The sequence below is a fragment of the Cherax quadricarinatus genome, chromosome 61, assembly GCF_038502225.1.
Source record: "Cherax quadricarinatus isolate ZL_2023a chromosome 61, ASM3850222v1, whole genome shotgun sequence".
Lineage (NCBI taxonomy): Eukaryota > Metazoa > Arthropoda > Malacostraca > Decapoda > Parastacidae > Cherax > Cherax quadricarinatus.
This window is the reverse complement of record NC_091352.1, coordinates 2,410,778-2,432,388: the sequence shown is the minus strand read 5'-3', so window position 1 is coordinate 2,432,388 and position 21,611 is coordinate 2,410,778. Positions and strand designations below refer to the sequence as shown.

Here is a 21,611-nt window from a genome sequence, read left to right as displayed (position 1 = left end):
TCAGCCTGAGCTAGGAGACTTCAGTAGTGTCAGTCTGAGCTGGGAGACTTCAGTAGTGTCAGCCTGAGCTGGGAGACTTCAGTAGTGTCAGTCTGAGCTGGGAGACTCTAGTAGTGTCAGTCTGAGCTGGGAGACTCCAGTAGTGTCAGTCTGAGCTGGGAGACTTCAGTAGTGTCAGCCTGAGCTGGGAGACTTCAGTAGTGTCAGCCTGAGCTGGGAGACTTCAGTAGTGTCAGTCTGAGCTATGAGACTTCAGTAGTGTCAGCCTGAGCTGGGAGACTTCAGTAGTGTCAGCCTGAGCTGGGAGACTTCAGTAGTGTCAGCCTGAGCTGGGAGACTTCAGTAGTGTCAGTCTGAGCTGGGAGACTTCAGTAGTGTCAGCCTGTGCTGGGAGACATCAGTAGTGCCAGCCTGAGCTGGGAGACTTCAGTAGTGTCAGTCTGAGCTGGGAGACTTCAGTAGTGTCAGCCTGAGCCGGGCGACTTCAGTAGTGTCAGTCTGAGCTGGGAGACTTCAGTAGTGTCAGTCTGAGCTGGGAGACTTCAGTAGTGTCAGCCTGAGCTGGGAGACTTCAGTAGTGCCAGCCTGAGCTGGGAGACTTCAGTAGTGTCAGTCTGAGCTGGGAGACTTCAGTAGTGTCAGCCTGAGCCGGGCGACTTCAGTAGTGTCAGTCTGAGCTGGGAGACTTCAGTAGTGTCAGTCAGAGCTGAGAGACTTCAGTAGTGTCAGTCTGAGCTGGGAGACTTCAGTAGTGTCAGTCTGAGCTGGGAGACTTCAGTAGTGTCAGTCTGAGCTGGGAGACTTCAGTAGTGTCAGTCAGAGCTGAGAGACTTCAGTAGTGTCAGTCTGAGCTGGGAGACTTCAGTAGTGTCAGCCTGAGCTGGGAGACTTCAGTAGTGTGAGCCTGAGCTGAGAGACTTCAGTAGTGTCAGCCTGAGCTGGACGACTTCAGTAGTGTCAGCCTGAGCTGGGAGACTTCAGTAGTGTCAGCCTGAGCTGGGCGACTTCAGTAGTGTCAGCCTGAGCTGGGAGACTTCGGTAGTGTCAGCCTGAGCTGGGAGACTTCAGTAGTGTCAGCCTGAGCTGGGGGACTTCAGTAGTGTCAGTCTGAGCTGGGAGACTTCAGTAGTGTCAGCCTGAGCTGGGAGACTTCAGTAGTGTCAGCCTGAGCTGGGAGACTTCAGTAGTGTCAGTCTGAGCTAGGAGACTTTAGTAGTGTCAGTCTGAGCTGGGAGACTTCAGTAGTGTCAGCCTAAGCTGGGAGACTTCAGCAGTGTCAGTCTGAGCTGGGAGACTCCAGTAGTGTCAGCCTGAGCTGGGAGACTTCAGTAGTGTCAGCCTGAGCTGGGAGACTTCAGTAGTGTCAGTCTGAGCTGGGAGACTCCAGTAGTGTCAGCCTGAGCTGGGAGACTTCAGTAGTGTCAGCCTGAGCTGGGAGACTTCAGCAGTGTCAGTCTGAGCTGGGAGACTCCAGTAGTGTCAGTCTGAGCTGGGAGACTTCAGTAGTGTCAGCCTGAGCTGGGAGACTTCAGCAGTGTCAGTCTGAGCTGGGAGACTCCAGTAGTGTCAGCCTGAGCTGGGAAACTTCAGTAATGTCAGCAGTGTGGTGGGCAATAAGCACTGACTCACACAGGTGAGAAAAAAGTACGACAGGTTTAGTGAGGGGAACAAGTTGGGTGAGGGGAACAAGTTGGGTGAGGGGAACAAGTTGGGTGAGGGGAACAGGTTGGGTGAGAGGAGCAAGTTGGGTGAGAGGAACAGGTTGGGTGAGGGGAACAGGTTGGGTGAGAGGAAGAAGTTGGGTGAGGGGAACAAGTTGGGTGAGGGGAACAAGTTGGGTGAGGGGAACAAGTTGGGTGAGAGGAATAGGTTGAGTGAGAGGAACAAGTTGGGTGAGAGGAACAGGTTGGGTGAGGGGAACAGGTTGGATGAGAGGAACAAGTTGGGTGAGGGGAACAAGTTGGGTGAGAGGAACAAGTTGGGCGAGGGGAACAGGTTGGGTGAGAGGAACAGGTTGGGTGAGAGGAACAGGTTGGGTGAGAGGAACAGGTTGGGTGAGAGGAACAGGTTGGGTGAGGGGAACAGGTTGGGTGAGAGGAACAAGTTGGGCGAGGGGAACAGGTTGGGTGAGAGGAACAGGTTGGGTGAGAGGAACAGGTTGGGTGAGAGGAACAAGTTGGGTGAGGGGAACAGGTTCGGTGAGAGGAACAGGTTGGGTGAGAGGAACAGGTTGGGTGAGAGGAACAGGTTGGGTGAGAGGAACAGGTTGGGTGAGAGGAACAAGTTGGGTGAGGGGAACAGGTTGGGTGAAAGGAACAGGTTGGGTGAGGGGAACAGGTTGGGTGAGGGGAACAGGTTGGGTGAGGAGAACAGGTTGGGTGAGGGTAACAGGTTGGGTGAGAGGAACAGGTTGGGTGAGAGGAACAGGTTGGGTGAGAGGAACAGGTTGGTGAGAGAACAGGTTGGGTGAGGGGAACAGGTTGGGTGAGGGGAACAGGTTGGGTGAGGGGAACAGGTTGGGTGAGGGGAACAGGTTGGGTGAGGGGAACAGGTTGGGTGAGAGGAACAGGTTGGGTGAGGGAAACAGGTTGGGTGTGGAGAACAGGTTTGGTGAGAGGAACAAGTTGGGTGAGGGGGAACAAGTTGGGTGATTGGAACAGGTTGGGTGAGGGGAACAAGTTGGGTGAGGGGAACAAGTTGGGTGAGAGGAACAAGTTGGATGAGGGAGGAACAGGTTGGGTGAGGGGAACAACTTGGGGGGGAAACAGGTTGGGTGTGGAGAACAGTTTGGGTGAGGGGAACAAGTTGGGTGAGGGGAACAAGTTGGGTGAGGGGAACAAGTTGGGTGAGGGAGGAACAGGTTGGGTGAGGGAGGAACAGGTTGGGTGTGGAGAACAAGTTGGGTGAGGGGAACAAGTTGGGTGAGGGAAACAAGTTGGGTGAGGGGAACAGGTTGGGTGTGGAGAAAAGGTTGGGTGTGGAGAACAGGTTGGGTGCGGGGAACAAGTTGGGTGAGGGAGGAACAGGTTGGGTGAGGGAGGAACAGGTTGGGTGAGGGGAACAAGTTGGGTGAGGGGAACAAGTTGGGTGGAGGAACAGATTGGGTGAGGGGAACAACTTGGGGGGGAAACAGGTTGGGTGTGGAGAACAGGTTGAGTGAGGGGAACAAGTTGGGTGAGGGGAACAGGTTGGGTGAGGGGAACAAGTTGGGTGAGGGAGGAACAGGTTGGGTGAGGGAGGAACAGGTTGGGTGAGGGAGGAACAGGTTGGGTGTTTACCTGGAGTTTACCTGGAAAGAGTTCCGGGGGTCAACGCCCCCGCGGCCGGGTCTGTGACCAGGCCTCCTGGTGGATCAGAGCCTGATCAACCAGGCTGTTGCTGCTGGCTGCACGCAAACCAACGTACGAGCCACAGCCCGGCTGGTCAGGAACCGACTTTAGGTGCTTGTCCAATGCCAGCTTGAAGACTGCCAGGGGTCTGTTGGTAATCCCCCTTATGTGTGCTGGGAGGCAGTTGAACAGTCTCGGGCCCCTGACACTTATTGTATGGTCTCTTAACGTGCTAGTGACACCCCTGCTTTTCATTGGGGGGATGTTGCATCGTCTGCCAAGTCTTTTGCTTTCGTAGTGAGTGATTTTCGTGTGCAAGTTCGGTACTAGTCCCTCTAGGATTTTCCAGGTGTATATTTATTTATTTATTTATTTATTTATTTAAAAATTTGAGCACACATACAGAGGTACAAAAAATACAGATAAGAGCAGCATGCCAAAGCCACTTATACTATGCATAGCATTACGGGCTGGCTTAAAATTAACTTAAGATTAACTAAGCAATGATGAAATCAGTGAAAAAACATTAATGTAAACAGATTACTATAAAGCACAAGTGAGTATTACAAAGACAGGTCATATGGTTGCTTGCATTGTTGTACATTCAGTAGAATGGAGTATTCTGTTAGGTAGTGTATTTAAAAAATAATAAAGTTAGATTGGGTTTTAGGTTTAACATTTATGTGATATAATTGTGAGAAACATTTAAGATATACAATTTATAAGGTTCAGTTATTCAGTATTTATTTGGTTTTGGGTGAGTAAGTGATCTTTGAGAAGAGACTTGAATTTATAAACAGGTAGTGTTTCTTTTATATTTACAGGTAATGAATTCCAGATTTTAGGGCCTTTTATGTGCATTGAGTTTTTACATAGTGTGAGATGGACACGAGGAACATCAAAGAGTGATCTGTGCCTCATGTATCTCTCCCTCCTGCGTTCCAGGGAATACAGGTTTAGGAACCTCAAGCGCTCCCAGTAATTGAGGTGTTTTATCTCCGTTATGCGCGCCGTGAAGGTTCTCTGTACATTTTCTAGGTCAGCAATTTCACCTGCCTTGAAAGGTGGTGTTAGTGTGCAGCAATATTCCAGCCTAGATAGAACAAGTGACCTGAAGAGTGTCATCATGGGCTTGGCCTCCCTAGTTTTGAAGGTTCTCATTATCCATCCTGTCATTTTTCTAGCAGATGCGATTGATACAATGTTATGGTCCTTGAAGGTGAGATCCTCCGACATGATCACTCCCAGGTCTTTGACGTTGGTGTTTTGCTCTGTTTTGTGGCCAGAATTTGTTTTGTACTCTGATGAAGATTTAATTTCCTCGTGTTTACCACATCTGAGTAATTGTGGAGAACAGGTTGGGTGAGGGGAACAAGTTGGGTGAGAGGAACAGGTTGGGTGAGTGGAACAGGTTGGTTGAAGGGAACAGGTTGAGTGAGGGGAACAGGTTGGGTGAGGGGAACAGGTTGGATGAGGCGAACAGGTTGGGTGAGGGGAACAGGTTGGGTGAGGGGAACAGGTTGTGTGTGGAGAACAGGTTGAGTGAGGGGAACAGGTTGGGTGAGGGGAGCAATTTGTGTGAAGGGAGCAGGTTTAGTGAGGGGAACAGGTTGGATGAGGGGAACAGGTTGGGTGAGGGGAACATATTGGGTGAGGGGAACAGGTTGGGTGAGGGGAACAGGTTGGGTGAGGGGAGCAATTTGTGTGAAGGGAGCAGGTTTAGTGAGGGGAACAGGTTGGGTGAGGGGAACAGGTTGGGTGAGGGGAACATATTGGGTGAGGGGAACAGGTTGGGTGAGGGGAGAAATTTGGGTTGAGGGAGCAGGTTTAGTGAGGGGAACAGGTTGGATGAGGGGAACAGGTTGGGTGAGGGGAACAGGTTGGATGAGGGGAACAGGTTGGGTGAGGGGAACAGGTTGGGTGAGGGGAGCAGGTTGGGTGAGGGGTACAGGTTGGGTGAGGGGAACAGGTTGGGTGAGGGGCCCAGGTTGGTTGACGGGAACAGGTTGGGTGAGGGGAACAGGTTGGATGAGGGGAACAGGTTGGGTGAGGGAAACAGGTTGGGTGAGGGAACAGGTTGGTTGTGGGGGAATAGGGTGGATGAGAGGGGGGAAAGACAGGGCAGGAAAAGGAAGCAACGTTGGTGTATGGGCATGTTAGGGGTAAAGTACACACACACACACACACACACACACACACACACACACACACACACACACACACACACACACACACACACACACACACACACACACACACACACACACACACACACACACACACAGCAGGAAGAGTGACCTAGTATCGACCAGTGAAGAGGCGGGGCCAGGAGCTGTGACTCGACCCCTGCAACCAGAACTAATTGAGTACACACACACACACACAGACACACGCACACAGACACACACACACACACACACACACACACACACACACACACACACACACACACACACACACACACACACACACACACACACACATAGCAGGAAGAGTGACCTAGTAGCGACCAGTGAAGAGGCGGGGCCAGGAGCTGTGGCTCGACCCCTGCAACCAGAACTTGGTGAGTACACACACACACAGACACACGCACACAGACACACGCACACAGATACACACTACACACACACACACACACACACACACACACACACACACACACACACACACACACACACACACACACACACACACTCACACACACACACACACACACACACACACACACACACACACACACACACACACACACACACACACACACACACACACACACACACACACACACACACACACACACACACACACACACACACACACACACACACACACACACACACACACACACACACACACACACACACACACACAGCTTCATCAACAGCATCGCCAACTTTACTTCCTGTCAACTTCCCTGGCAAGTGCCCGTCAGGGTGTAAGCAGGGAGGGGTGCGTGTGGCACCAGTGCCCGTGAGGGGGGCAGGGGGGACGCGTGTGGCACCAGTGCCCGTTTGGGGCAAAGTAAGGTGATCTTGGCTCTGTGCTGGGCTAGTGGAAGCTAAGTTAGGAGTATCTCGCTGGCACTGGTGTCAGTCTCCTCCCGGCACTCCGCAAGGCAGGCCCAGCGCTCCTAGGTACGCCGTGTGTTCTTCTCTCTCTCTTGTGTGTACTGACGCAGCTGCTGCGGCTCGCTAGTGCTAACCCCTCGCTGCCTGCGGCACAAGCTATTTAAGTGGGTTTTTCTTCCAACCATCTCGTCGCCTGCGGCACACGCTCTAAGTGCTTCCCCTCTCGTCGCCTGCGGCACACGCTCTAAGTGCTTCCCCTCTCATCGCCTGCGGCACACGCTCTAAGTGGTCGGCCAGGTATCTGGTGCCTCTCCACGTATGTGTGGCACCTTAGTGAAGATCCTTCGTTAACTGTTGCTGCTGTGTAGTGCCTCAGTGCCTCTCCTCGTTAGTCGACGCCTTGGTGATTAACCTCGTTAGTCGACGCCTTGGTGATTAACCTCGTTAGTCGACGCCTTGGTGATTAACCTCGTTAGTCGACGCCTTGGTGATTCCCCTCGTTAGTCGGCGCCTTGGTGATTCCTCTTGTTAGTCGGCGCCTTGGTGATTCCCCTCGTTAGTTGGCGCCTTGGTGATTCCCCTCGTTAGTCGGCGCCTTGGTGATTCCCCTTGTTAGTCAGCGCCTTGGTAATTAACGTCGTTAATTATGAGAATTGCTCCTCAGTGGTTCCCCTCGTTATGAGCGATACCGGCCACCTGGGTGGTTCCCCTCGTTAACACTGCTGCTTCTCTCCTGCTGCACCTCACCGACTATCAGAGGATTCATTATAAGGAACTGCAGCACCATGAGGGCGGGTCGTGGGCGTATGGCCGCTGCCCATCCAGGAGAGTAACAGTGCTACTAACAGTGTGGGCGGAACCAGCACTGGTTGGAGTGCAGTTATAACGAAAGGACCCAGGTGCTAACGAGCACGTAAGTACCCCAGGCTTCTAATAACGTGCTCGTTTTTCCACTGTAATCTACCTTGTCCATAATTACTATCGCATGAGCTTCGCTCAGACCTCTACAACAATTGTCATCAATTAAAGTAGATCCTGGACTTCACCTTACGAAACAGACAAAGCAAATGTGATAATAATTATGTACAAGGTAGATTATAGTGGAAAAACGAGCACGTTATTAGAAGCCTGGGGAACCTACGTGCCTCCTAACGAGCAGGGAAGCGCTTAATCAGTGTGGGGGTCATATACACCTCCTGGGCGGAACGGGAAGCATACAGGTTGGATCCAAGGAAGAAACGGACAAGTCCTCAGGTCCTTGGATCAAGAACCCAGCATCAAGGGTATGACAGCCTGACCACTGTCTCTTGGGATGAGTTTGTACTTAGGACTTGGGCGCTCCTGATGTTGCTACTGAAGGGCTCTTGGTCCCAGGAATTAGAGCTGCCCTCTCCTCTCATGCATCAAACCCGATTACCTTCCCCCCCCTCCCCCCAGGTGCTCTATGACTCTTAAAACGTTCCATCATAGATATACTAGTATGTAGTACTGAGGGATTTACAAGTTCTTGTATGTAGTACTGAGGGATTTACAAGTTCTAGTATGTTGTACTGAGGGATTTACAAGTTCTAGTATGTAGTACTGAGGGATTTACAAGTTCTTGTATGTAGTACTGAGGGATTTACAAGTTCTTGTATGTAGTACTGAGGGATTTACAAGTTCTAATATGTAGTACTGAGGGATTTACAAGTTCTAATATGTAGTACTGAGGGATTTACAAGTTCTTGTATGTAGTACTGAGGGATTTACAAGTTCTAATATGTAGTACTGAGGGATTTACAAGTTCTAATATGTAGTACTGAGGGATTTACAAGTTCTTGTATGTAGTACTGAGGGATTTACAAGTTCTAATATGTAGTACTGAGGGATTTACAAGTTCTAATATGTAGTACTGAGGGATTTACAAGTTCTAATATGTAGTACTGAGGGATTTACAAGTTCTTGTATGTAGTACTGAGGGATTTACAAGTTCTTGTATGTAGTACTGAGGGATTTACAAGTTCTTGTATGTAGTACTGAGGGATTTACAAGTTCTTGTATGTAGTACTGAGGGATTTACAAGTTCTTGTGTGTAGTACTGAGGGATTTACAAGTTCTTGTATGTAGTACTGAGGGATTTACAAGTTCTTGTATGTAGTACTGAGGGATTTACAAGTTCTTGTATGTAGTACTGAGGGATTTACAAGTTCTTGTGTGTAGTACTGAGGGATTTACAAGTTCTTGTGTGTAGTACTGAGGGATTTACAAGTTCTAGTATGTAGTACTAAAGGATTTATAAGTTCTAGTATGTAGTACTGAGGGATTTACAAGTTCTAGTATGTAGTACTGAGGGATTTACAAGTTCTAGTATGTAGTACTGAGGGATATACAAGTTCTAGTATGTAGTACTGAGGGATTTACAAGTTCTAGTATGTAGTACTAAAGGATTTACAAGTTCTAGTATGTAGTACTGAGGGATTTACAAGTTCTAGTATGTAGTACTGAGGAATTTACAAGTTCTAGTATGTAGTACTGAGGGATTTACAAATTCTAGTATGTAGTACTGAGGGATTTACAAGTTCTAGTATGTAGTACTGAGGGATTTACAAGTTCTAGTATGTTGTACTGAGGGATTTACAAGTTCTAGTATGTAGTACTGAGGGATTTACAAGTTCTTGTATGTAGTACTGAGGGATTTACAAGTTCTTGTATGTAGTACTGAGGGATTTACAAGTTCTAGTATGTAGTACTGAGGGATTTACAAGTTCTAGTATGTAGTACTGAGGGATTTACAAGTTCTAGTATGTAGCACTGAGGAATTTACAAGTTCTAGTATGTAGTACTGATGGATTTACAAGTTCTAGTATGTTTACTGAGGGATTTACAAGTTCTAGTATGTAGTACTGAGGGATTTACAAGTTCTTGTATGTAGTACTGAGGGATTTACAAGTTCTAGTGTGTAGTACTGAGGGATTTACAAGTTCTAGTATGTTGTACTGAGGGATTTACAAGTTCTAGTATGTAGTACTGAGGGATTTACAAGTTCTTGTATGTAGTACTGAGGGATTTACAAGTTCTAGTATGTAGTACTGAGGGATTTACAAGTTCTAGTATGTAGTACTGAGGGATTTACAAGTTCTAGTATGTTGTACTGAGGGATTTACAAGTTCTAGTATGTAGTACTGAGGGATTTACAAGTTCTAGTATGTAGTACTGAGGGATTTACAAGTTCTAGTATGTAGTACTGAGGGATTTACAAGTTCTAGTATGTTGTACTGAGGGATTTACAAGTTCTAGTATGTAGTACTGATTGATTTACAAGTTCTAGTATGTAGTACTGAGGGATTTACAAGTTCTTGTATGTAGTACTGAGGGATTTACAAGTTCTAGTATGTAGTACTGAGGGATTTACAAGTTCTAGTATGTAGTACTGAGGGATTTACAAGTTCTTGTCAGACTTTTTATTCCTCTAACTTTTACCACATCTCTCAAATATTTTTGTGAGTTTTTGGAAGTGAATCTAAGCAGTTATTATTCTAACGAGAGTAACTGGGTACCAGCCTCTCCCAAGTCTGGAAGTACCCAGCTTGACGTCCCCTCAGTACCCAGTTTGACGTCTCCTCAGTACCCAGTCTGACGTCCCCTCAGTACCCAGCCTGACGTCCCCTCAGTACCCAGTTTGACATCCCCTCAGTACCCAGTTTGACGTCCCCTCAGTACCCAGCTTGACGTCTCCTCAGTACCCAGCTTGACGTCCCCTCAGTACCCAGCTTGACGTCTCCTCAGTACCCAGTCTGACGTCCCCTCAGTACCCAGCCTGACGTCCCCTCAGTACCCAGTTTGACATCCCCTTAGTACCCAGTTTGACGTCCCCTCAGTACCCAGCTTGACGTCTCCTCAGTACCCAGTTTGACGTCCCCTCAGTACCCAGCTTGACGTCTCCTCAGTATCCAGTCTGACGTCCCTTCAGTACCCAGCCTGACGTCCCCTCAGTACCCAGTTTGACGTCCCCTCAGTACCCAGTTTGACGTCCCCTCAGTACCCAGCTTGACGTTCCCTCAGTACCCACCTTGACGTCCCTTCAGTACCCAACCTGACGTCCCCTCAGTGCCTTCAGGAAGGTGTTGAGACTAGTTGGTTACTTAAGCAAGATTGCCACTACTGGTCAGAGGGACCCTCAACAATGTTGTGGGTCCAGACTGGGCTATGGAACCTTTGCAGATGTGGGCCCCTGAGAGATCCTCGGAAAGCCTCTAACGGGCCCTCGGAGGACCCCTGAGGGACCCTCGGAAGGCTAGAAGGTTAAAGGGTCCTTAATTAACACAGACCTGTGTTCATCCGGGAAGGTCAGTTGAGCTCAGGAAAATACAGGAGACGGTACATACAGTGAATACACGTAGGAGGGTACAAGTAGCGGGTGCAAGTAGCGGGTACAAGTAGCGGGTACTAGTAGCGGGTACAAGTAGCGGGTACAAGGTGTATGCAGGTCCACCACTGTAGGTGACTCATCCTTTAGCTGACACCCGATATATATATATATCCCCCAACCACCCCCAGCTCCCCACCACACCCCCCACCATCAAGGAAGGGGGTGGTGCGGGGTACCTTGATTTCGAGTAACTGCAGCGGTCCTCCCTCTCTATCCCTCATAATCCCTACTGATTCAGTTCTTGCCTTAGCATTATTGTAAATACCGTGTGAGCAGCGGGTCGCTAACAGCAACAGCCTGCTTGAACAGGTACTCCACAGACAGGGCTGTCTGAGCCTCTATCGTTTACACAGAAGAAAAACTCTTAAATTATCGAAAGTTTGAGGAAGAAATGCTAGGAAGTGTTTCTTCAGTCACAGAGTTGTCAGGAAGTGGAATAGTCTGGAAAGTGATGTGGTGGAGGCAGGATCCATACATAGCATTAAGAAGAGGCATGATAAAGCTCATGGAGCAGGGAGAGTGACCTAGTAGCGACCAGTGAAGAGGCGGGGCCAGGAACTGTGACTTGACCCATGCAACCACATCTAGGTGAGTATAAGCACACACACACACACAAGTGTGTAGTGGCAATGTAAGTCTACAGAGGAGACCTTGAAATAACGAAGATGTGAACATACAGAACCCAGATCAAATGCTGACCATTATAGCAGCCAGAGAGTAAACAAAGTAGTGTTGAATACCCACCAAAAAGCGAGAGCTCGCCCTGGGTCACATACAAAAAAAAAATATGCTGTATGGACACCTATATTTTGAGTTCTGGGAAACTGTTAAGATATTACCAGAAACTAAATTTGTTGCTGCCAATTTATAAAGGACAAGAAGTGTGTGGACCTGTCAGAGAAGTGAGAGGAAGATGGATCTTCACCACGATAGTTTTGCTCGTAAAGAAGGGTGCTGGTAATATTCTGGAAAACCCCGTTAGAGAAAAGTGAATGAAGTCTGTGGAGAGAAGAGTAGTGCTTCTAAACAGGTCATCGTTATATAAGACATGTATGTGACAGCTTGGTATCTTTATTCCGAAACGTTTTGCCTACATACTAGGCATCAACAGAGGGACTGACCACTTCAAATGCTATTTCTCCAAGGTTGATGGACTAATATTCCTAGAGTGAGCAGTGATCCTTGTGGCACTCCGCAGATAACATTACTAGAACAAGCAGTGATCCTTGTGGCACTCCACAGATAACATTATTACTACTGTTGCCTCTGTATTTGACTGAAAACGCCTACCCTGTAGGTGAAAAGTTTTCACAATGAAGATACCCAACTGTTGCACATGTGTCTTAATCTTCAACAGTGGAATACAGAGGCAGCAGATATGTAGAGATCAGAAAGGTGTGCGTGTTGAGTCTATAATGGTGAGGTTATCACATAGGTAAACAGGAAAGACAGGAATGAACAAACTGACCAAGGAACAGGTGGGGTTTGACCCCAAGGCGAGTGAGTTTTAAAACTCCAGGCCAGTGCGTGAGCCACTGACCTGGATTTACTTAAATTTCAGAGAAGCATTCAGTAGTGTTGCTCGTGGACAACTGAGCTGGAAGCTCAGCGTTTTGGGGAAAGAGACGGTCAGTTTTTAGTATGATTCGGAGATTTATTTTATGGAGAAAAAATACCAAGAGAGACAAGATGGAAATGTTGTCATAGGTGATGTTACCTGTGGAGTCCCACGAGGATCACTGCTTGTTCCAGTAATGTTACTGTGGAGTGCCACGAGGATCACTGCTTGTTCCAGTAATGTTACTGTGGAGTCCCACGAGGATCACTGCTTGTTCCAGTAATGTTACTGTGGAGTCCCACGAGGATCACTGCTTGTTCCAGTAATGTTACTGTGGAGTGCCACGAGGATCACTGCTTGTTCCAGTAATGTTACTGTGGAGTGCCACGAGGATCACTGCTTGTTCCAGTAATGTTACTGTGGAGTCCCACGAGGATCACTGCTTGTTCCAGTAATGTTACTGTGGAGTCCCACGAGGATCACTGCTTGTTCCAGTAATGTTACTGTGGAGTCCCACGAGGATCACTGCTTGTTCCAGTAATGTTACTGTGGAGTCCCACGAGGATCACTGCTTGTTCCAGTAATGTTACTGTGGAGTCCCACGAGGATCACTGCTTGTTCCAGTAATGTTACTGTGGAGTGCCACGAGGATCACTGCTTGTTCCAGTAATGTTACTGTGGAGTGCTACAAGGATCACTGCTTGTTCCAGTAATGTTACTGTGGAGTCCCACGAGGATCACTGCTTGTTCCAGTAATGTTACTGTGGAGTCCCACGAGGATCACTGCTTGTTCCAGTAATGTTACTGTGGAGTGCCACGAGGATCACTGCTTGTTCCAGTAATGTTACTGTGGAGTCCCACGAGGATCACTGCTTGTTCCAGTAATGTTACTGTGGAGTGCCACGAGGATCACTGCTTGTTCCAGTAATGTTACTGTGGAGTCCCACGAGGATCACTGCTTGTTCCAGTAATGTTACTGTGGAGTGCCACGAGGATCACTGCTTGTTCCAGTAATGTTACTGTGGAGTCCCACGAGGATCACTGCTTGTTCCAGTAATGTTACTGTGGAGTCCCACGAGGATCACTGCTTGTTCCAGTAATGTTACTGTGGAGTGCCACGAGAATCACTGCTTGTTCCAGTAATGTTACTGTGGAGTGCCACGAGAATCACTGCTTGTTCCAGTAATGTTACTGTGGAGTCCCACGAGGATCACTGCTTGTTCCAGTAATGTTACTGTGGAGTGCCACGAGAATCACTGCTTGTTCCAGTAATGTTACTGTGGAGTGCCACGAGAATCACTGCTTGTTCCAGTAATGTTACTGTGGAGTGCTACAAGGATCACTGCTTGTTCCAGTAATGTTACTGTGGAGTGCCACGAGAATCACTGCTTGTTCCAGTAATGTTACTGTGGAGTGCCACGAGAATCACTGCTTGCTCCAGTAATGTTACTGTGGAGTGCCACGAGAATCACTGCTTGTTCCAGTAATGTTACTGTGGAGTGCTACAAGGATCACTGCTTGTTCCAGTAATGTTACTGTGGAGTGCTACAAGGATCACTGCTTGTTCCAGTAATGTTACTGTGGAGTGCTACAAGGATCACTGCTTGTTCCAGTAATGTTACTGTGGAGTGCTGCAAGGATCACTGCTTGTTCTAGTAACGTTGCCTGCTGAGTGCCACAAAGATCACTGCCTGCTCCAGTAATTACTCTTACGACTGGCGCAAAAAAAAAAATCCCGTGAAAACAGAAAATCCAAAGAAGTGAAAAACTGCATCAAAAGAAGACTTAGTTTGATCAAGTGGAATCCTGGAAGACAACTTACCTTAAGTGAACCTTGTGATGTGGAAATGGAACACTTGCTTGCTTTTTTATGTAAAGAAAAGACCCATTTGAGGGTAAGGGGGTTGAGAGTAGAAGATGGAACAGTAGAAGAAATGGAACAAGGAAACAGGCAAAGTGAAGAATATAAATTATGTGATACAATATTGAGAAAGAGGGTAACTTTAGACACCATGCGATCACATACTCACATACAAACTTCGATGTGGTATCCACCTTGAGAAACACGAGTGTGTAGAAGAGATGAAAATAAAACCTTGAAGGCTCAGCACCAGAGACCAGCTTGAAGGCTCAGCACCAGAGACCACCTTGAAGACTCAGCACCAGAGACCACCTTGAAGGCTCAGCACCAGAGACCACCTTGAAGACTCAGCACCAGAGACCACCTTGAAGACTCAGCACCAGAGACCAGCTTGAAGACTCAGCACCAGAGACCAGCTTGAAGACTCAGCACCAGAGGCCACCTTGAAGACTCAGCACCAGAGACCAGCTTGAAGACTCAGCACCAGAGGCCACCTTGAAGACTCAGCACCAGAGACCAGCTTGAAGACTCAGCACCAGAGACCAGCTTGAAGACTCAGCACCAGAGACCAGCTTGAAGACTCAGCACCAGAGGCCACCTTGAAGACTCAGCACCAGAGACCAGCTTGAAGACTCAGCACCAGAGGCCACCTTGAAGGCTCAGCACCAGAGACCAGCTTGAAGACTCAGCACCAGAGACCAGCTTGAAGACTCAGCACCAGAGACCAGCTTGAAGACTCAGCACCAGAGGCCACCTTGAAGGCTCAGCACCAGAGACCAGCTTGAAGACTCAGCACCAGAGACCAGCTTGAAGACTCAGCACCAGAGACCAGCTTGAAGACTCAGCACCAGAGACCACCTTGAAGACTCAGCACCAGAGACCAGCTTGCAGACTCAGCACCAGAGACCAGCTTGCAGACTCAGCACCAGAGACCAGCTTGAAGACTCAGCACCAGAGACCAGCTTGAAGACTCAGCACCAGAGGCCAGCTTGCAGACTCAGCACCAGAGACCAGCTTGAAGACTCAGCACCAGAGGCCAGCTTGCAGACTCAGCACCAGAGACCACCTTGAAGACTCAGCACCAGAGGCCAGCTTGCAGACTCAGCACCAGAGACCACCTTGAAGACTCAGCACCAGAGGCCAGCTTGCAGACTCAGCACCAGTGCCTACCGGAGGTCAGAGTGATGAATCACGAGAGGATAAATACCTTCACAGGTTTTTATAAGTATCGGGAACAGAAGATATATAATAACCACAAATAAAATCATAAAAGAATACTAGAAAATAGATCAGCTAGACTTTTACATTCTAAACTTAGATAACACATCAGTTGTAAGTTATAAGCAGAAGCCGGAAGAAGGTTATAAACTGTTTTCTTTTCCCCACAAATAGTCGAAGATTGTTGGATTGTGTCGATGGAGGAGGTGGTGTTGTCTCAACCATTGGGAGTAAGAAAAACAAAAGCAATAATTGGAAAATTGATTGGGAGAACATTTCGTGTGTTGTTTGGGGAACTGACTGACTGAAGGTGCAGTCAGCACCACTGTGTGGTGTCATGTGTACCTGGTCAGTGTTGCAACACCAACCACTGATAACCACTGCAAAGTCGAGCACGAAGAAAAGTGAACACTGAAGAGGAACACTGGTGTCACCCCCGCTCCTCTGACATTAGTGCCACCACCAACCCTCCACTGACACCAGTGCCACCTATCCTCTGACATCAGTGCCACCTCCGCCACTCCTCTGACACCAGTGCCACCTATCCTCTGACATCAGTGCCACCACCCCTCCTCTAACACCAGTTCCACCTCTCCTCTGACACCAGTTCCACCACCACCCCTCCTCTGACCATGAACACGTAATAACACAAAACAAACCAAGAATGGCTATCACCGGAAGCTTGTGAACTAAGGATCACAACCATACATCATCAGCACCATGAAAGTTATAATAATGTTGGAAGAATTACCGTGAGGAGAACAAGGACGGGACAAAGGAAGGAAGAAGCGGAGAGGAAGTGGTAGAGGTAATGCTGGTAGTGGAAGTAGTAGTAGTGATAGTGGGTAGGTAGGTAGGGAGATCACAGGTAGTTACACGGGTACACACGCAGGAGACTCCCAGAAGGGGATCTTCACTCAGCTAGGAGACTTAGTCCCGACGTACAGGATACCCATAGGCGTCGTTAAACGTGGCATTATTAACGCACAAGAACACGACTGACGAAGAGTACTTAGAACACCGGTAGTGTAATTAAAGATGGCTGGTGTGGGCGTGGGCGTGGGCGTGCGCAGAAGCAGTGGGCATACAACGGGATGTCCAAAATAGAGGAGAGGGATGCCAGGGCCATCCTGCGCCAGGGTGCCAACAGTGCCAGTCTGCGCAGAGCGCATCTATACCGTAGAGCCAAGAATAACCTGCTTGAGTGCCACCCTCCCCCACACGCCTCGCCCCCACACACGCCTCCCCACACGCGCCTCACCCCTACACACCACCTTACCCACACACACGCCTCCCCTCACACACGCCTCACCCCATACACGCCTCACCCCCACACACGCCCCTCCCCACACATGCCTCCCCCACACACGCCTCACCCCCACACACCACCTTACCCACACACACGCCTCCCCTACACACGCCTACCTCACCCACACACGCCTCACCCCCACACACGCCTCACACCCACACACGCCTGCCTCACCCACACACGCCTCATCCCCACACACGCCTCACCCCTAGACACGCCTGCCTCACCCTCACACACCTCGCCCCCACACACGCCTACCTCACCCCCTCACACCTCACCCCCACACACGCCTCACCCCCACACACGCCTGTCTCACCCACACACGCCTGCCTCACCCACACACGCCTCATCCCCACACACGCCTCAACCCCACACACGCATGCCTCACCCTCACACACCTCGCCCCCACACACGCCTGCGTCACCGCCTCACACACCTCACCCCCACACACGCCTCACCCCTACACACGCCTCACCCCCACACACGCCTCACCCCTACACACCACCTTACCCACACACACTCCTCATCCCTACACACGCCTACCTCACCCACACACGCCTCACCCCCACACACGCCTCACACCCACACACGCCTGCCTCACCCACACACGCCTCATCCCCACACACGCCTCACCCCTAGACACGCCTGCCTCACCCTCACACACCTCGCCCCCACACACGCCTGCGTCACCCCCTCACACCTCACCCCCACACACGCCTCACCCCCACACACGCCTGTCTCACCCACACACGCCTGCCTCACCCACACACGCCTCATCCCCACACACGCCTCACCCCTACACACGCATGCCTCACCCTCACACACCTCGCCCCCACACACGCCTGCGTCACCCCCTCACACACCTCACCCCCACACACGCCTCACCCCCACACACGCCTCACCCCCACACACGCCTGCCTCATCCACACACGCCTCACCCCCACACACGCCTGCCTCACCCACACGCGCCTCACCCCCACACACGCCTCACCCACACACGCCTCACCCCAACACACGCCTCACCCCCACACACGCCTGGATCATCCACACACGCCTCACACCCACACACGCCTGCCTCACCCACACACGCTTCACCCCCACACACGCCTGCCTCACCCTCACACGCCTCACCCCCACACACGCTTGCCTCACCCCCACACACGCCTCACCCCTACACACGCCTCACCCCCACACACGCCTGCCTCACCTTCACACGCCTCACACACGCCTCACCCCCACACACGCCTGCCTCACCCTCACACGCCTCACCCCCACACACGCCTGGCTCATCCACACACGCCTCACCCCCACACACGCCTGCCTCACCCACACACGCTTCACCCCCACACACGCCTGCCTCACCCTCACACGCCTCACCCCCACACACGCTTGCCTCACCCCCACACACGCCTCACCCCGACACACGCCTCACCCCCACACACGCCTGCCTCACCCTCACACGCCTCACCCCCACACACGCCCCACCCCCACACACGCCTCTCTCACCCTCACACGCCTCACCCCACACACGCCTCACCCCCACACACGCCTGCCTCACCCTCACACGCCTCACCCCACACACGCCTCACCCCCACACACGCCTCACCCCCACACACGCCTGCCTCACCCTCACACGCCTCACCCCCGCACACGCCTCACCCCCACACACGCCTCACCCCCACACACGCCTGTCTCACCCTCACACGCCTCACCCCACACACGCCTCACCCCCACACACGCCTCACCCCCACACACGCCTGTCTCACCCTCACACGCCTCACCCCCACACACGCCTGTCTCACCCTCACACGCCTCACCCCAAACACGCCTCACCCCACACACGCCTCACCCCCACACACGCCTCACCCCCACACGCCTCACCCCCACACACGCCTCACCCCCACACACGCCTCACCCCCACACACGCCTGCCTCACCCACACACGCCTCACCACACACGCCTCACCCCCACACACACCTGCCTCACCCTCACACGCCTCACCCCACACACGCCTCACCCCCACTCACGTCTGCCTCACCCTCACACGCCTCACCCCACACACGCCTCATCCCCACACACGCCTGCCTCACCCCCACACGCCTCACCCCCACACACGCCTCACCCCCACACACGCCTCACCCCCACACACACCTGCCTCACCCCACACACACCTCACTCCCACACCTGCCTCACCCTCACACGCCTCACCCCACACACGCCTCACCCCCACACACGCCTGCCTCACCCTCACACGCCTCACCCCACGCACGCCTCACCCCCACACATGCCTGCCTCACCCCCACACGCCTCACCCCCACACACCCCTCACTCCCACACACGCCTCACCCCCACACACACCTGCCTCACCCCACACACGCCTCACCCTCACACACGCCTCACCCCCACACACACCTGCCTCACCCCACACACGCCTCACCCTCACACACGCCTCACCCCCCATCAAGAAGGGAATTACCACCCCGCACGCCACTAAGAGGTGGGGTACCAGTGACGGGCTCTTGATCCAGGGAGCTGGACCTGCTCTAGTGAACACACCTCATCATCTCCCACTGACCCATTACCCTACGGGTTTAGCGCTTCCTCATGAAAGTAATGACCCTGGCGGTATTCCACTTAATTATTGACTTATGACCTGATAATTGATACCCGGAATAATGAAAGCCATAAAATGATGATGATGATTATAATAATAATAATAATAATAATAATAATTATTATTATTATTATCATTATTATTGTTGTTGTCGTTATTGTTGTAATTATTATTTTTAATTATGGTTATAATATAGATATGTGGGAAGTATAGAGACAATGTGTAGTACAAACATTGTACAGGTGTCAGGTTTAGATCCGGCCCAGGAGCTGCGACTCGACCCCTCTTCAACCAGGTTGGGCACATACAAATATGTCTTCCCACCACAACAGCAGATAACACGATCAAGATCCCTTAATTAACCTGAGATAGTCCTTCTTTGAAGGATCAGATCCCATAAGAGAGAGAGAGAGAGAGAGAGAGAGAGAGAGAGAGAGAGATCCTCCTTCTCCTTTCTACGAGTATTTCCGGAATCTGCCTCTCTTAAGGTTTATTCTCCCCTATTCCTTCACCCCATCTCCCCTCCAGGTGAGGTTTGGGGGTGACAAGTGAGTTGTGGGAGTATAATAATAATGATACTACTACTACTAATAATATATTTATATGTACAAGTACATGATACAACTTATACAGACCATAGCTGACACCTATGACATATTACTACTGAGAAAGCCGCTTGTTATGCAGAGCATTTCGGGAAAATTAGGTAAATTTTGGTTCCCAGGATGCGACCCACATCAGTCCACTAACACCCAGGTACCTATTTTACTACTAGGTGAACAAGGACAGCAGGTGTCTTAGGGAAACACGTCCTAATGTTTGCACCCCTACCGGGGATCGAACACGGACCTCAGTGTGTGAGAAAGGTGTGGGAGTGACAAGTGAAGTGTGGGGGGAAGAGTGAGGAGGATATAAAGGGGGGGGTGGAGAATGAGAGGAGTGGGGTGTGAGTGCCAAGACTCACTCTTGGCTCTGAATGGCTGGCACTCAAGACTATACATGGTCTGAACCATACCATCTGGCACTCCTCTCTCTCTCTCTCTCTCTCTCTCTCTCTCTCTCTCTCTCTCTTATTGCACAGAGTTTGACAAGTTAAGAATCCCTAGTTTTATTGACAAGCTATTTACAAGTTAGGGATTCCTAACTTTATTGACAAGCTAAGAGCTGTTACCTACATCAGCTCATTTGAAAGCATTTTTATTGTTATGAGACATACAAGTAGGGAACAGGATGAAGTTGGAGCCATCTGTGGGCCAGCATTGTCATTTGATCAACTGACTTTATCTCGTTGACATCATTATGCTGTACGAATGTGTTCCATACTCTAGTCATCCTGGGTATGTATGATCTCAGATGAAGTGAAATTCTGGAGAAGAGTACAGCCAGAGTAAAGTTGCTGCTTTCTGCCCGCCTTGTGGTATAGAAGCTTGCTTCACGCTGTCTTCGAAGTGGATCCAAGTTTGGTACTTTGACAATATTGACCTTGTACATAACAGTAAGGCCACCCACATACCTCCTGTGTTGAAGGCTCAGCTGAAATGACAGATCTATCCAGGATGAGTCCAGGCGAGAGATGAGACGCCTTGCTCTGTTCCCTACTCTGTCAAGCAGTCGCAAATGAAAGGGGGGGGGAGGCAGGCAAACCAAGAAAGTGGAGCATACTCAAGGTGTGAGCGTACTTGTGCCTCATACAGAATCTTGCAACCCCTACTGACAAACAGCTGAGAGATACGGCGAAGTGCTGTAAGCTTTCTGGCTGCCTTGTTTGCAAGATTTACAATGTGGTTCTTCATGGTCAGTTTGGAGTCAAATTTCACCCCAAGGATATCAACTTCTTTCTCTCTATCTTTCTCTCTCTCTCTCTCTCTCTCTCTCTCTCTCTCTCTCTCTCTCTCTCTCTCTCTCTCTCTCTCTCTCTCTCTCTCTCTCTCTCTCTCTCTCCATTAATTTTTTGTGGGGTTGAAATTCTGTATTACAGAAAACAATCCTAGCATTTATTAGGTTCACGAGGAAGCGGTAAACCCATTAGGGTACGGTACGACAGGTGCCTGGGGGAATGGGTGGGTAATGAGGTTTGAACCAAGGAAGAGTGGGTGGCTCCAGTTCTCCTGGATCAAGAGCTCTTCGCCAACATCAAGATAAATTTTCTAGCAGATAGCACATTCTTCGTGGTGGGTCAAGTTACATTATTATGGTGGAGGCGAGGCTGCTTGTAGCCAGTGTTGGCCAGGGTTACCCTCCCTGCT

At 50.2% G+C, this 21,611-nt stretch overlaps 1 protein-coding gene across 10 annotated transcripts in view; it reads left to right on the top strand.

Moving 5' to 3' along the window:
- The first annotated feature begins 6,303 nt into the window (after positions 1–6,303).
- Positions 6,304–21,611, top strand: part of Tm1 (tropomyosin 1) — a 115,170-nt gene continuing 99,862 nt past the window's right edge. For all 10 annotated transcript variants that reach the window (XM_053792156.2, XM_053792160.2, XM_053792157.2 and 7 more), the window contains exon 1: positions 6,304–6,463. The gene's annotated coding sequence lies outside the window, so the exon portion shown is untranslated. The remainder of the gene's footprint in view (positions 6,464–21,611) is intronic.